This window comes from Muntiacus reevesi, chromosome 6, assembly GCF_963930625.1.
Source record: "Muntiacus reevesi chromosome 6, mMunRee1.1, whole genome shotgun sequence".
NCBI lineage: Eukaryota > Metazoa > Chordata > Mammalia > Artiodactyla > Cervidae > Muntiacus > Muntiacus reevesi.
In genome coordinates, this window is record NC_089254.1 from 36,986,664 (window position 1) to 37,002,339 (window position 15,676).

Genomic DNA, 15,676 nt, shown 5'->3' on the forward strand with positions numbered 1-15,676 from the left:
AACACCATTGACTGTTTCAAGTTACATTATACTGTCTCTCCCTCAAAAGGGTTGCTCTACCAATTTTTCTGGCATAAATACTCATCTCAAGTGATGATTAATATATCTAATTCTAGAGCCCATTGTAAAATATTTAATCTTCTTAATGGTTATGATCCAAATAGAATATATGTATTCATTCATTTTTGGTGTCAATAAGAACATTTCAAATGTACATACTATTGATTTTTCTAGTTTTTGATTCTTTTCTCACTCTTTTCTAAAACTCCATTTCATCCTAAACCTTTATTGTGCTATTTTAAGTAGAATAGTCTAGGAAAGCTCCTTTAAGAGGTGGTTTTTTAATAGGATACTCAGGGAAGTGAGAGAGCAAGTGACAAAGTTGTGATAATATCTGGGATCTGAGAAGGAAAACTGAGACAATATTTTTGCTGGCTTCTTAATATAATGTATTTATTTACTCTTACAAATTATAATGTATTAATTAGTCACCATTTGTCAGTGTCCTAAATAGAATCACTTTGGTTTGCAGTTCCTCAGTGTTTTAATCCAGGAGTTTTATTGCCATTCTATTCCCTTAGAACTTCCCCAGGTGGCTCAGACGGTAAAGCGTCAGCCTACAATGTGGGAGACCCGGGTTAGATCCCTGGGTCGGGAAGATGCTCTGGAGAAGGAAATGGTAACCCACTCCAGTACTCTTGCCTGGAAAATCCATGGAAGGAGGAGTGGGGTAGGCTACGGTTCGTGGGGTTGCAAAGAGTCGGACATGAATGAGCGACTTCACTTTCTTTCTTTCATTACATTATTACCCTGCACAGGCACCATCCTTAATCTACACAACCCTAGACATGCTTTCTATTTCATTTCAACAAGTCACACCACTTTCATGTATACTTATGTTAATATAAGTCTTATTTTAGCCAGTATAAATTTTTCTTTTGGCTCTTAAATTTGCAAATACCTCAATTGCATGTGTTGTTTGGGAAAGCTGATTTTAAAAGTATTAATAACTTTAAGATAAAACTATATTTAAGGTAATTGGGGAACATTTTACAGTACTATGAAGAACGGGCTTCCCAGGTGGCTCAGTGAGTAAAGAACCCGCCTACAATGCAGGAGACGCAGGAGGTGTGGGTTCAATGGCAAGCTACAGTCCGTAGGATCACAGAGTCGGGCATGAGTGAAGCGACTGAGCATGCACGCACAAACGCGCTATGAAGAACAAGTTCTTTCTTTTTATTTCCCCCTCATGGTGTCTTTGTCTGTTTTGGTATTAGAGTGCTGCTGGTCATGGAATGACTTCAGATGTGTTCCTTCCCTTTCAATTTTGGGGGATAATTTAAGCAGGGTAAGTGTTAATTGTTTGAATGTTTGGTAGACTTCACCTGCGAACCATCTGGTCTTAGACTTTCGTTTGTTCAGATGTTGGTTTTTAATACTGATTCATAGTCATTACTGGTAATTGATCTGTACATATTTTCTATTTCTTCCTGATTCAGTCTTGTGAGATCATCTATTTATAGAAATTTATCCATTTTTTTAGGTTGTGCATTTTTGGAGGGCATATAATTGTTCATAGTAATCTCTTACTGTTTGTATTTCCGTGGTATTTATGGTAAGTTTTCCTTTTTTTCTGATTTTATTGATTTGGATAAATCATTATGTTTTTCTTCATGAATCTTGTTATTCATTGTCCAGTCGCTGAGTTGTGCCTGACTCTTTGCGACCCCATATACTGCAGCACGCCAGGCTTCCCTGTCCTTCACTGTCTCCTGGAGTTTGCTGAAACTAATGTCCACTGAGTCAGTGATGCCATCCAACCATCTTATTCTCTGTCACCACCTTCACTTCCTGCCCTCAGTTTTCCCAGGATCATGGTTTCTTCCAATGAGTCAGCTCTTCCCATCAGGTGGCCAAAGTATTGGAGCTTCAGCATCAGCATATCCTTGCTGTCCAAGGGACTCTTAAGAGTCTTCCCCAGCACCACAGTTTGAAAACATCAATTCTCTGGCACTCAGCCCTCTTTACTACGGTCCAACTCTCACATCCATACATGACCACTGGAAAAACCATAGCTTTGACTATATGGACTTTTGTTGGCAAAGTGATGTCTCTGCTTTTTAATATGCTATCTAGGTTTGACACAGCTTTTCTTCCAAGGAACAAGCATCTTTTAATTTTGTGGCTATAGTCACCATCTGCAGTGATTTTGGCACCCAAAGAAATAAAATGTCACTGTTTCCACTTTTCCCCCATCTCTTTGCCATGAAGTGAAGTGATGAAGCTAGCTAAAGGTTTATCAGTTTTATTTAACTTTTCAGAGAACCAACTCTTACTTAGCTTCATTGACCTTTTCTATTATTTTTTGTTCTTTTTTTTAAAATTAATTTATTTTTTGAAGGGTAATTGCTTTATAGAATTTTGCTCTTTTCTGTCAAACCTCAACATGAATCAGTCACAGGTATACATATATTCCCTCCCTTTTGAAGCTCCCTCCCATTTCCCTCCCATCCCACCCCTCTAGGTTGGTACAGAGCCCCTGTTTAAGTTTTCTGAGCCATTGGCTATCTATTTTACTTATGGTAATACAAGTTTCCATTTCCATATATCTCATCCACTTCTCCCCTCACTTTGCCCCTTAGGGAAATTCCTTTAATGCTATGGTAAAGTCAGTGCTGCTGAATTCTTTTAGCTTTTGATTGTTTGTAATCCTCTTTATTTCTTCTTCAAATCTAAATGACAGCTTTGCTGAGTAGAGTATTCTTGGTTTTAGATTTTTCCCTTCATAATTTTAAATGTATTTTGTCACTCTCTCCTGGTCTACAATATTTCTGCTAGAAATTCACTGGACACCTTCTGCTTTGTTTTGAATGTGCATTCTGCCTCCACTCAGTTTAAATTCCTTGAAGGCATCAGCAATATCTTGTCATTAATATTTTTATATCCTTTATTCTACAATGTTTTCACATGATAATGCCCCAATCATATAATTATTAATATTTTATAGTCCATTATATTTTTGAAGGCTTATCAGTATCATCCAGAGATTTAAAGTGTTTATACAAATTGTGCAACTCACACTGAAGGTTAAGAATTTGGGATTTTATATTTGATTGCATTATTAATTTGAATTAGTAATTGAGGCTATTTAAAAATGTTTATTGTATTTCACACACTAGAACATACACCTGGAAAAGAGAGGAACTATTAACTTTAAGAGTTTTACATTTAAATTTATAAATGTAGTTATTAAAGTGAAAATGGAAAAGAGAGTTTAGTTTACTAATGGACACTGATATTTACTTCATACAACCTAATATAATTTTGATTATGTTGGTAAACATTTTCCGGTCTGATTTTATGTGTGTGTGGGAGGGGAAACATTGATGTCATATCTTTTAGGGGAAGGGATTATGTCAGTTATTGCAAAAATATTCTGAGTCAAGAATAGTCCACTTATGACTTATGTTAAAATATGCCATCTGCTGTGCATTGAAAGTTTCACAATATTGTTACTCAATTAGCAAAAGATCCTCATTTGATGAATTTTCTTAACTGATAGAAATCTCAGATAAAATGTTGCAATAAAATGAAATAGAGAAAAGGCAAATTTGAATTTTAGTGGGTTTTTTCCCCATATATTTTAATGCTTTAAAAAATATTGTCTAGTTTTCAGATATCTTATTTTTTACGTGGCTAAACTCAAATTCAATGAAAGTATGGACCATATGACTATACCCTAAACCTTTCTTTCTATAAAATAATAATAATAAAATATTTAATAAGTAGATTTGACACTATGGAGTGTTAAAAGTTGATTAACTCTTTTCAAAATAGAGAAGGTTCAGTTCAGTTGCTCAGTTATGTCCGACTCTTGGCGACCCCATACACTGCAGCACGCCAGGCCTCCCTGTCCATCACCAACTCCCAAAGTTTACTTAAACTCATGTCCATTGAGCTGCTGATACCATTCAACCATTTCATCCTCTGTTGTCCCCTTCTCCTCCTGCCTTCAATCCTTCCCTGCATCAGGGTCTTTTCAAATGAGTCAGTTCTTCGCATCAAGTGGCCAAAGTATTGGAGTTCCAGCTTCAGCATCAGTCGTTCCAATGAAAATTCAGGACTGATTTCCTTTAGGATGGACTGGTTGGATCTCCTTGCACTCCAAGGGATTCTCAAGAGTCTTCTCCAACAGCACAAGTCAAAAGAATCAATTCTTCAGGGCTCAACTTTCTTTATAATCCAACTCTCACATCGATAAATGACTACTGGGAAAACCATATTGACTAGATCGAACTTTGTTGGCAGAGTAATGTCTCTGCTTTTTAATATGCTGTCTAGGTTGGTCATAACTTTTCTTCCAAGGAACATGCGTCTTTTAATTTCATGGCTACAATCACCATCTGCAGTGATTTTGGAGCCCCCCAAAAAAGTTTGTCACTGTTCCCAATGTTTCCCCATCTCTTTGCCATGAAGTGATGGGACCGGATGCTGTGATCTTAGTTTTCTGAATGTTGAGTTTTAAGCCATCTTTTTCATTCCCCTCTTTCACTTTGATCAAGAGGCTCTTTAGTTCTTCTTCACTTTCTGCCATAAGGGTGGTGTCATCTGCATATCTGAGGTTATTGTTGTTTCTCCTGGCAATCTTCATTCCAGCTTGTGCTTCACCCAGTCCAACATTTCTCATGATGTCCTCTGCATATAAGTTAAATAAGCAGGGTGACAATATACAGCCATGAGGTACTCCTTTCCTGACTTGGAACCAGTCTGTTTGTTCCATGTCCAGTTCTAACTGTTGCTTCCTGACCTGCATACAGATTTCTCAGGAGGCAGGTCAGGTGGTCTGGTATTCCCATCTCTTTAAGACTTTTTCCACAGTGTGTTGTGATCCACACAGTCAAAGCCTTTGGCATAGTCAATAAATCAGATGTTTTTCTGGAACTATCTTGCTTTTTCAATGATCCAACAGATGTTGGCAATTTGATCTCTGGTTCCTCTGCCTTTTCTAAATCCAGCTTGAACATCTGGAAGTTAATGGTTCATGTACTGTTGAACCCTGGCTTGGAGAATTTTGAGCATTACTTTACTAGCATATAAGATTGGTGCAATCGTGTAGTAGTTTGAGCGTTCTTTGGCATTGCCTTTCTTTGGGATTTGAATGAAAACTGCCCTCTTTCAGTCCTGTGGCCACTGTTGAGTTTTCCAAATTTGCTGGCATATTGAGTGCAGCACTTTCACAGCATCTTTTAGGATTTGAAATAGCTCAACTGGAATTCCATCACATCCACTAGCTTTGTTCATAGTGATGCTTTCTAAGGCCCACTTGACTTCGCATTCCAGGATATCTGGCTCTAGGTGAGCGATCATACCACCATGATAATCTGGGTCGTGAAGATTTTTTTTGAATAGTTCTTCCATGTATTCTTGCCACCTCTTCTTAATATCTACTGCTTCTGTTAGGTCCATACCATTTCTGTCCTTTATTGTGCCCATCTTTGCATGAAATTTTCCCTTGGTATCTCTAATTTTCTTGAAGAGATGTCTAATCTTTCACATTCTAGCATTTTCCTCTATTTCTTTGCATTAATCACTCAGAAATTCTTTCTTATGTCTCCTTGCTATTCTTTGGAACTCTGCATTCAATTGGATATATCTTTCCTTTTCTCCTTTGCCTTTCACTTTTCTTCTTTTCACAGCTACTTCTAAGGCCTCTTCAGACAGCCATTTTGTTTTGTTGCATTTCTTTTTCTTGGGGATGATCTTGATCCCTGCCTCCTGTACAATGTCACAAACCTCCGCCCATAGCTCTTTAGGCACTCTGTCTATCAGAGAAGGTACACGCATGATTTAACATATTCTTTGGTTGTTCAAAGTGTCATTCCGAGAGGAAATAAATGCTTAGATATTTCTGATTAAGAAAGTAAGAATTTGGGGAAAGAAAGATTGATATTTCTGTCAATTTAAGTATCAGGTAGGGCTCCATAATTCTGAAGACTATAAAATACAAAAACAAATAAGAAATCTCAGAACCTCTTACTATGGACTCTTCTTAAAACAGGAAATGCTTCCTCATTGACTTAGGTAAGTTTACCCAGACTAGCTTGCCATGGCCCGCCATTCTGTAGGATACTAAAAGCTGTGCTGAGAGCAGAGTGTTTGGGGCTTGAATAAGTTTTAGAGCTGCTTGGATGCTTTAAATAGGTCACTTAGCTGCACACTTGTCAAGGGCCTTCAGATGTTCATGTGTGCTTTGAAGCTACACAAAGGAGTATGGAATAGCATATTTTTCAAATTTACTGTACTACAAAAACCTCCTTACAAGTATGAAGATGATATTTATACCTCTCGAATTAAAGTTCTGATAAATGAAGTATAGGAAAAGATTTACATATTTTCTGAACAAGAGGAAGTAGTAAGTATACAGTATGAGTTTTCTATTGTCTTTAATAATCTACAGTAATTTCTGTCTCCCAAAAAACATCTCTCAGCAATCTTTCTATTTGGCAAATTTTTCCAGATCAATCTTTTTTTTTTTTAAAACATGATTTGCCCTTTTGTACTTAATTTGAGTAAAATTTAGACACTTGGGGGGAGTTTAGGAATATAGTTCTTGGTATATGTGTACCACTTACTTGATCTTTCATATCATTAATATGAAAGCAAAATTGATAACACAAAAGTTATAAGATAACAATATTTTACCACCCAAAACTAAAAATAGAAAAAAAGAAAATAGCCCATTTTCCCACTGTTTGACTAGTGCTCACAGTATCCTCTCTGCTGAAATTATTTGGAAGTGGGGAAACCAAGAGGGAAAAAAGACAAGAAAAGATTATAGAAAGAAAAGAAAGAGGAAAAGGGGGGAAAAAATGTCTGGAGGAGAGCTGGGAAAGTTTTCTGGAGGTTGTTTACATGTCCCTGGAAGTAAAGTCAACAAAATTATGTAAAGCATTTTTCTTTATTAGTCTGCTTCCTTCTTTGTCAGAGTCATTTGTATTTCCAAATCCACTTGTAAAAACTAAATATTTGGAGAGACCCTAAAATTAACAAATATAGAGTATGAGTATAAATCTTCTATATTCATAGTCAGTGTCCCATTTTTATTCTTTCATCTTCTCCATCCCTTTTTTACTTGCTGCCTCCCTCAAAAACATCATACCCATGACCCAATAAGGAAAAACAAAATTCTCAATATATTAGTACTGCTCTATAAAATATTATAACACCCTTCTCACCTTCAAGGGCTTTAGTATCTTTCCTCTGCCATAGCAAACAGATGAACATGGTTGGAACTTCAGGAAGACGGCACAACAGTGAAGAACTGGGGTATAAATGGAGGCACAAAGGCAGAAGTTCAGCTGCCCACCTGACATCACTACTTGGATGCACCCTCATCATCTAAACTGAATGACTCCAAAACTAAAGACTACTCCGTCCTTTCCCCTCAGTCTTTTTTTCAATAAAAGGCACGTCAATCCGGCTTTATTCTTATTGGCCTACTATGTCTATATGAACTGTCCTTGACTGTTTAACTCATCCACCAGCCACTCTTTTCTCTTTGCTCACTATATTTCAGCTACATCAGACTCTTTCTATTGTGGAAGTATGTTAAACTCTTTACTTCCTCAAAGTCTTTGTATCAGCTATTCTTTCTGCCTGGAATTACTTTTCACTCACCAGTTTTTCCCTGACTAACTGTTACTTCATCCTTCAACTTAAGTGTCACAAATTGTCCTCTTACCAGTACTCCAGACCCAGTTACACATCTCAAAGTATGATGCACTTTTATTTCAGAACATTTATCTCCATTAATTAAATTGTTATTTGCATAGTCTCTCCTACTAGATTATAAGCTCCCTGAGAATGTGGGCTAGAAGTAAATTCTTCACACATTTATATTCAGTACCAACTAAGTATTACATGATAATATTTTAAAATAAATGTATGAGTAATTACCTGCTTGCAGGATATTTTATTTTTCAATCAATTCCAATTTCATAAATTCTACATTTTGTTTGCTATTAAAATAATAACACTTCCAAATTTCTTCAGTAGTAGTGTTAAGAAGGAGGTTTCTATCAGCTTCTGTCACATACTTCTATTTCATGTCAGCTCATATTTATTGATCACCTACTGTGTTAGAGCTAGGAGAGGGGAATATAATAGTGAATAAATAATATTTGGCTTTTACTTTAATTATAAATACAGACAAGTCTGGGAGACAAGCATAACATAAGAACCTGAAAGTGTTAACTGAGAAGTGTGAATAACTTCAGAAGCATATGGTAAGATTTCAATGAGCTTTTTGTTCATCTTCCCTTAATCTTTCTATACTACTATCATCTTAAATCCTGACAATTTGAATATTAGTTTTATTCTATTTTTTGAACATTTCCTTCATTGCATTACTAATTATTTAACTAAGTATAGTTTCTTTTTTTCTATCTTCTCCCTTATTAATCAGTTTTCCAGGATTCTAATCTTTTAAATTCTGCACCCTTTTCCTTACATTCCTAAGAATCTTCTGACGCTTTTAGTAGACTCAAAATGGTTTATGCATTTATTAACAAGGGAATAACGTAACTTCTTAAAGGGAGAGAACACTAACAAATTTTAGAGATGAAATTATAAAGGTTCCTTCAGATCCTGTTCCATGTAGTGAAAGTCTGGCTGTCACTCAAAGAACCACAAACATCTTTTCCTCTGGGCAGAGAGAGCCTGCCCACCTCCATCCTACTCCCAGGCTAGTCCCCATTCTACCCTAAAAAAAATAAGAAAGAAAGAAAAGCAAAAGAAATTATAAAGGTTTCCTTTGCTAGTGCAAGACTGATACATATTTATCCTGATAACTTTTTAATTATATTTGAAGATGATTTAATAACAATAGATACCATCCATTCAGTGCTTTTTATCTGGCTGTTTTATCTCATTTAATCAGCATTGCAATGTTACATAAGCAGGTTCTATAATTATATTGGCCTTCCCTGGTGGCTCAGAGGGTAAAGCATCTGCCTGCAATGCAGGAGACCTGGGTTCGATCCCTGGGTCGGGAAGATCCCCTGGAGAAGGAAAGGGCAACCCACTCCAGTATTCTTGCCTGGATAATTCCATGGATAGAGGAGCCTGGTAGGCTACAGCCCACGGGGTTGCAAAGAGTTGGACATGACTGAGCAACTTCACTTTCATAACTATATTAATTTTAGAGAAAAGGAGATGTTCAAATAACTTGTAAAAAGAACATAGGAACAGATTTTCAATATTAATTCTGCTTGATTCTTCCCTTCTAGCCTATCTAATGCATATTTAATTATTTCCTAGCAAAGTAGGGCAAAGGGGGAAACTTATTTAAACAAGAAAACACTGCCATCATCTGGACAGGATATGAGCAAAAAGCTATTCAGGGGACAGTTGCTTTTCAGTCCGCCTTCCCCATAGTTCTGTGAGTCATCAGCTAAAAGAGCATGACCTTATCCCCTTTAAATATAAATGACTAAAAGATGAGTTACTTGTATTGCTACTTATGATGGAGTTGAAGGCCAGAGGGGTAAGGAGCTAGTTCAACAGAGGAGGTTTCTTTACCTTTGATGGGAGACTCGGATAATAGCTATTGACAAAAAATGTACAACAGTCTTGTGAGACAAGTAATAGAAATCATAGAGAAACATGTGGTGGTAAGAATTCAAAAGGGCCCCAGTGGGGGGAAAAAACTCAGAATTTATTCTAAAACAAAGGCGTAATGGTGCTTGCCCTGTAATTGCAGATAGCAGAAAGTATTATATGAAACAGGAAAAAAGCTCCAAAGGAAATCATAATCTTTTACAAATGGTCACTGCAGTCCTTGGAAAAACTTGATTTACACTTTTTTTTTTTTTTTGCATTATATTACATGGAATCAAGGGCTTGCCAGGTGGCGCTAGTGGTAAAAGTCTGCCAATGCAGGAGATATGGGTTCAATCTCTGGGTGGGAGATCCCCTGGAGGAGTGCATGGCAGCCCACTCCAGTATTCTTGCCTGGAGAATCCCACGGACAGGGGAGCCTGGCAGGCTACCACTCACAGAGTTGCAAAGAGTTGGACAAGACTGAAATGACAGCACGCATGTGGAATCAAAGACTTTCACAGCTACAAAGCTATACTAAAAGTCACATTTTCAAATTACAGAGGAAAAAACAAGAAAACCAAAATGACTTATCCAGGGTCACACAGCTAGAGGCAGAGCCAGTTCCAGAAACAAAATATACTACTTTTTAAAATTAAAAACTTTGGTTTTATTATTTACTTATTTTGAACCAAGATCATAAAATACATAACACTGAAATTTAGTCAAAATCTCAAAAGAACTATAGTTAAAAAAAAATAATTTTAAAAGAAGGGTTAATATAAATGCTGCCCAGTCAAAAGTAAGGTTCAATTTATTTTACAGCCTAAAGGAATCTGGCCTAATTCCTGGCAGAGAGGCCCAATCCCAGGTAGAGATCCAGCAAACTCCTCCTAAGGAGTAAGCCAAGGTGGGTGTCATCTGGCTTCCTTCCCTATCTCAGTCTGTGATCTGATTCCATCTCTGACTGGGAAGAAGCCTTCTAAGGACAAGCCGGGGGGGGGGGGCGTGGGGGGGGGGCTTGGGGGGCTGGGGGCCAGGGGGGAGGAGTGGGGAGTTGTTAGTTTTTTTGGCAGAAACTGAGTTGAAATGCAGAAGAAGCAAAAACATATGCTAACAAGCAGTAGCATAAAATGAAATGATGTGCATAGGACTGTCCTTCCCAACCCCTGGGTGAATAAACCTCCTGGGGCTAACCAATTCAGAAATTGGCAAGAGTTCCTCACCCAGAGATTTTATTTTTTAAAGTAGCTTTTAAAAGTTTGGTTTTACTTGCAGATTAGAATTACTTTCAGTTCCTCATGTGGAGTCAGTGGTGTTCTGTGGTTGTGCAACCTGTAAGGAGATGTTTGAAACTCTAGCTCTAAATTTCCCAAATACAGGTCATACATTGAGATTAAAGGCTTATGAAATAGTACTTATAATTCTCAATATTATATATATGATTTATATATATATATATATAAATCAGCTCAGCTACCTTAATTCACCAGTTTGACTTTTCAAACTCTGTCTCTATGTACCTCATGAGCATTCTCAGGATGTTCATCTGTCTAAACACATACCCAAAGCCTACTTTAGTCTAGTGATCCTGTCTGGGAACCGTGCAGTCTGATTTCTTGATGTTATAGTCCTGAAGGCAGAAGGAGCAGGGTTGGCAAATGCGGCCCCTGGATCATTTCAAGTTTTATCACTTAAGTATATGGTCAATGATGTCCAGCGGATAAGCTTGATTTTGTGGGGCTTTTTTAGTAATAGTAACAATAAGCTTAAAAAAAATGTTATTTTTATTAACCTCATAATAATGCAGCATATGCTTTAGTCAACTGATTTTTTTTCTTACAGTGTTATGAAGTAAAGTGAAAGAAAGTGAAGTCATTCAGTTGTGTCTGACTCTTTTCGACCCCATGAACTATGCCTGCCAGGCTCCTCTGTCCATGGGATTTTCCAGGCAAGAATACTGGAGTGGGTTGCCAGGTTACGCTTTGCGTTTAATGTATCTAGAGTCCAAAATGCTCTTCTGAGGTTTACTCAAAATGAGAAAACTCTACCAAACCCAGAATTTGTTATTTCCCACTGAACCTGACTTTCCTCCAATATTTTCTATTTCAGTCATGGCAGTACCATCTGCAAACCCACCAAACAAGAGCACTGGCTTCTTACGGTGACAGCTCTGGTTCATACCATTCTTCTCCCTGCTCCCTACAGCTCAGATCTCCAGGTGTGCTGATTTTGACATCTAATTATGTCTTGAGAAAGCTCATGCCTCTTCCGTTTTACCTCTTCTCCCCTAGTTGAAGTGAAGTCGCTCAGTCGTTTCGGGCTCTTTGTGACCCCACGGACTGTAGCCCACCAGGCTCCTCCGTCCATGGGATTCTCCAGGCAAGATTACTGGAGCGGGTCGCCATTTTCTTCTCCAGGGGATCTTCTCGACCCAGGGATCAAACCCAGGTCTCCCGCATTGCAGGCAGATGCTTTAACCTCTGAGCCACCGGGGAAGTAGGGGAAGCCCTCATTATTTCCCTCCACTGCCTCAGCATCCTAAAAGACTAAATACAAATTTAGTCCTTAAGCCATCCTCTTCCATACTGTTAGAGCTACCCTTTTAAAAGGCATACGTGACAAAGACAGATTATAAATATGGCTCTCCGTCTGCCAGGATGCAGACACCAACCTTCTTAGTGACCTCAGAGCTCACTCCATACCTCTTCCCTCCTTGTTAACTCTGCTTCAGGCAAACAGATATCACGGTAGCTGCTTGAAAAACTGGTGATTTGTTTTACCATTTGTTTTTATTTGTTCCTCTGTTTCTTCCCTCAATAACTTTGTCATGGTCTTCTGTCTTCCTGACGTATTTCTGCCTACCATCTCTATTAGTTGCTAACTTCATAAGTTTTGAGATTGACCCTAGGTGTAACCTTCTCTTGTCCTTTATCCTGACCAGCTGACTGGCTGGATCCCATTTTCTTGTTCAGTTTCTGTCAGATCTGTTGTCTGGGAGCAAAACACTGCTCTAGATCAATTCCATCTGTTTTTAGATGAATATCCTTAAAGAAGCTACTTTCCCTGTAAAACTCCTGTGATGTTATTCTCACAGTTGATCCCTCTTCCTTGGAGCTTCTGCTTCCACATCAAGTGTCACCTAATATGTTCAGGGCTGCAGGGGGAACAGGTGTTTATCAATTAACCACAGATTCTGATATTTTGCTTTCCCTTCTATGAAATGGAATTTAGGAAACTACACACATGAATGATTTTAAAAATAATTATGACCTTGAGTTTATTTTAATTTTAGATATTAAGTTAATCAATAGTAGTTTGGATCATCTTAAGTCTTCAGTTAAGTATCAGTACTTAACTTTCCATCTATACTTTTGTGGGGTTTTTTGTTATAGTGTGTAATATTAAGTATTCTGACAGTAATTTTTTGTTTATTAGTATAAACAACAATCCCATGGTGGTGGGTTTTTCAGTTAAAATTAGGTTTGGCTACAATTGACAAAAATTCAAAATAATCATTTTATTCCTGTTTAATATAAAAGCAATCTGGAGGTAGGAGTCCAGGGTTGGCATGGTAAATTAAGGGGATCACCAAGGAATGTATTTTATTGCTGCATTATTTTCAGTACTCAGTTCTTTTTCAGGTCCAAAGTAGTTGCTCAGAGTTCTATCATTAAGTCTATTTTCCAGACAGCAGGAAAAAGAAAGGAAGACTAGAAGGATATCCTCCATTTGAGATCACTTCCCAGGAGTCCCCTGGCCATAACTTAGTCTCATGGCCAAACTTTAGCTGAAAGAGTTGGTAGACTCTTGGACTCCATATGCCCAGGAGGGTATATCATGGATGTTATTTTTAAGGAAGAAGTGGGGAATGAATTTGGGGGAATCCTATTAAGAGCAAACTATGTGAGGGGAAGATATGCTTTTTTAAAGAAAACATTTAAATTTTGTAGGTGACTCCTTAACATATAGCTCTCTCTTCCTTATATAGTGGGGCTTAGAGGAAAAGGGGGGAAAGATAACAAATCAGTATTATTATACAGGCAACACTAGTGGTAAAGAACCCTCCTGCCAATGCAGGGGACATAAGAAACACAGGTTCAATCCCTGTGTCAGGTAGATCCCCTGGAGGAGGACATGGGTACCCACTCCAGTGTTCTTGTTTGGAGAATCCCATGGACAGAGGGGCCTGGCAGGCTACAGTCCATGGGGTTGCAAAGAGTTGGACATGATGGAAGCAACTTAGCAGGCATGCACATACTTAGAGGAAGTAGCGACATACTTATGTAACTCATCTAGTAATAGTAACATTTTCTTTAAATGACAGGATCAGGCTATATAAAGGGACAATCAGGTATTTGTAAGGGGTTCAAATAAGTACTCCATGTTATTTAGACTGAGAATGGGAATATACACTGAAGAAAATTCACATCTCCTCACATTCTCCTTTTATATTCATTCTTTTACAGTTTTCATCTGATCACAGTCCTGAAATTTCACTTTTTAAAACTTTAATTTTCACTATGTATAATTTTATTGTAATCATTTTTGTGGGAAAGAATGTACAGTGTACAATTGTTGGTATTTCGATAGAGGTTGCATTGAATCTGTAAATTGTCTTGGGTGGTATGGTCATTTTAACAGTATTGATTCTTCCAATCCATGAATACATATATACCTTTACATCTGCTTGTGCTGTCTTCAGTTTCTTTCATCAGAGTCATAGTTTTCAGAGTACAGGTCTTTTGCCTCCTTAGTTAGGTTTATTCCTAGGTAGTTAATGATATTTAATGTGATGGTAAATGGGATTGTTTCTTTCTCTTTCTGATCTTTCATTGTTAGTGTATAGAAATGAAACAGATTTATGCATATTGATTTTGTATCTTTCAATTTTATCAAACTCTTTAATGAGCTCTGGTAGTTTTCTGGTGGTGTCTTTACAATTTTCTATGTGTAGTATCATGTCATCTGCAAACAGTGACAGTTTTATTTCTTCCTTTCCAACTTGGATTCCTTTTAGTTATTTTTCTTCTCTGATTGCTATTGCCAGGACTCCTAAAACTATGTAGAATAAAAGTGGTGAGAGTGGGCATCCTTGTTCTGTTCCTAATCTAAGAGGAAATGCTTTCAGCTTTTCACTGTTGAGTATTATGTTAAATGTGGGTTTATCATACATGACCTGTATTATGTTAAGGTATGTTTCCTCTGTGAGTGATAAACAATATCTTGTTTAAGTTAGAAAGACAAAACTGTTTTTATCATCTTGTCATGAGTATTCAGGCAAACTCATGTGATTCCATTGTATATTGGATAATTATGAAAGAGCTGGATTTTATGCAGAAGAGAAAGTGAAATAACACTTTTTATGCATGCTCCATTTAAATAAATATAATTATATTCTCATGATAAAACATAAGATTAGTAGATTAGTAGTAGATTAAAAATATTACCAAAGCCTGATACTCTATAGGAATTTCTTATGTGGAGTCTATGTACTTATGAGGATGAAAGTTTTATTCTACAATGTCAAATTCTACATTAAAGTGTATATCCAACACAATGCTTACTTTTTCATTATCAAATAGATGTTTGATTTGAAAAATATTTATGATTTGGTAATCTACTTCAAAGAAGTGATGTGCTATATACCCAAAATATAAAGTATATTTATTAAAAATTAAATAGCTAGTATTTATTGAGTGCTTTTTTTTTTTTACTTCATTGAGTGCTTCTTATATGACAGACACTAGAGTGAGAAATGAATATAGATTTATAATTTAATACTTAAAAATATCTGTATATCTTCATTTTACTTGCAATTTAATGGAATATTAGAAAGTAGGTATGGTTGATAGTTATTGAATGTTCACATCCAATTTGTGCTTTTTAACCACAGATTTTTTTCATCTTCCTCTACCATGACATGCACTTTATTCTCATTATTTCAGAATACCAGGATGAAATAGCTAAAACATCTATTTTGACAGATATTCTAGTGTTGTTGCTGTATTTCTATGGTCTGCCTTCCTGGTTTTTAAGTACATATGTCAAGGCAATTATTTTTTTGCTTGTTGATACT